We start from the raw sequence: 2,223 nt of genomic DNA, 5'->3' as shown, positions 1-2,223 counted from the left end.
TCATATCGAACTACATTTCAGTGTGAAATGTATGTGTGTATTTTCTACGTATCCTAAAATATCATTCATATAAATGTGGTTTTAAATCTTTCTCAAATGAAGAATGAATCAGTAAATCATCGTTTAATCACGATGTATACTAATGCAAAATTTTGATTATCTAGATAATTCTCTAAGATAACTCGTCGCACTGTATACTAGGTTATGAGTTTTCTCTTTGGTTGATAGAGTTTTTGAGTTCTCCGTCATTACATCAATTGATGGTAGTTCTCTGGCCTTTGAGATAAATTTTAATGCGAAACATGCCTGTTTTCAAAATAAATGTATCAAACATTTTGGTTAAAAGAATATCTGTAAATTTGTTACCTGCAAGTGATACGTACATTAGGTTATGCTTCATTCCAAATGGTATCTAATACAAAATAATAGAAGTAAATATAAGTAGTAACAACAGTAATTAACAATATAAATGTTTTGAGTGCCCCGACAAATGCCATCGTTGGATGTTCATTGTTCAATATTCAATATTTGCTTGTAAAGCAGTTCGACGAGATTATTCTTGACACGAATACCAGTGTTATCATCTAAAAATGGATATGCATATCTGTAACCTAAAAATAAAAACAACGGGTGAACAATTAAACCAAAAAACGTATTCACTTAATTACCCGTTGCATAGATAACAACTGAAAAATGTTCGTATGTTCTATCATTTAACTCCATATTCTGTGAAACTTTTAACTTTGCCTTTAAACGAAATACATTCTGAACTTGCTCCAGGATTACTGCCAACATAAGAAATCAAATTTATATTACTACTAGAAAAGTTTCGATGAATTGATCTTAATTCAATGAAAAATTATTGAAGAAATAACATCTCAAGGGTACTGACACGAGTTCAATGTGTACTTACGCGTAGCAAACACGTCTGATAGAGAGAATGTGTTATTAACAAATAATCAAAATTCTTTCTCTTTGGAATTTGCAATTTTGAGTAATACCAACACGTGAATATTCAGTACACAAAGGTATAAAAGTTTGGTAAACTGAATTATGAATTCAATACATATCTTGAGAGAAAAACAAAAAGCATAAGAAGTGCCCTTATTTTATATAATTGCGGTGGAAAAAATGCTGAAAGAAAATAACAACGTTTTAAAATTTTACGTACAATTTAGAGATGTTGTTAATTACTTTGATGTAAAGAAAAAGTCGAAAAATGTCAAAAATAATTTCAACGTATACACTCGTATATAATCTGATGATTTCAATGGATAGAATTGTTTTATCATTAAGTTCGAAGCAGAAAAATATTGCATGTTTGGCTAGATGTTTGGATTAAAAAGCAAATAATTATAGTATAAAATTGAGACTCACATATGTACGCAAAAGTCATTGCAATTACACAATGACCATGAGACAACATTTAATTTAATTTACTAAATGCTAAATGTTTCATGTTTTTTTATCGAAATGTTATCAAAAAAATGTCGGTGAGTGTTTTCAAACTTGATGTTATAGACATTCGAGCGAAAGGTATCATTGTGATAAGATTTGTTAATTAAAATGAAACCCTCTGAAAATCTAAAGAAATATTACTATTGGATAGGAATTTTACAATATGAATCCCATCAGGGTCGAATTTTCACCTTCGCATTGAATTGTATTTTCTTAACATTTTCAATTATACAATTGGTCACAACATTTTGGTTTTTCTCATTCGATGCACAAAAGTTTGAAGAATTTGCCGGGTCTATGATAATGTGGCAATCTTCATTACTGCAAACATTATGGTATGTTATTTCATTAGCGTTTGGCGGAGGCAAAACATTCTTTCACTCTTCGCTAAGCTTGATAAGATTATTGAAGAAAGTAAGTACAAATACATTTTGTTTATTTTGCCAATCTATTGGCCGAAGTAAAACTCAAATTCTTTTGACATAGAAAGCAGCGATCCAAACGTTGATGTAATTTATCAAAGAAATAAATCTAAAGTGAATAAACTTACAACGAGAATCGTTCAAATTATGACATTTGCAATAGGGATTTTCCTCTGCATCCCAATAACAATTACAACGATCAAATATATCTTATCAGATTATAACACTCAAACATTTCAACAGATTTATTTGGCCTATTTATCTTTTCCGAATTTAGTTTAAAATCGATTTTATATTTTTTTCTTCTGTATATTTTAAAAGGTGTCCATTTGATACAAAAACA

General features: G+C 29.3%; 1 long non-coding RNA gene across 1 annotated transcript; it reads right to left on the bottom strand.

Moving 5' to 3' along the window:
- Positions 1-782, bottom strand: LOC116349240. Its single transcript, XR_004201890.1, has 3 exons — positions 669-782; positions 367-611; positions 1-306 (listed from the first exon to the last, which is right to left on the bottom strand). It is a non-coding gene; the product is annotated as an uncharacterized LOC116349240 (long non-coding RNA).
- Between the last annotated feature and the right edge of the window lie 1,441 nt (positions 783-2,223).

Source organism: Contarinia nasturtii, unplaced genomic scaffold (assembly GCF_009176525.2).
Source record: "Contarinia nasturtii isolate CC-2019 unplaced genomic scaffold, AAFC_CNas_1.1 Cnas_scaffold_2806, whole genome shotgun sequence".
Classification (NCBI taxonomy): Eukaryota; Metazoa; Arthropoda; class Insecta; order Diptera; family Cecidomyiidae; genus Contarinia; species Contarinia nasturtii.
Note: the sequence above shows the minus strand (reverse complement) of the source record. Positions and strands in the feature narration are given on the sequence as shown.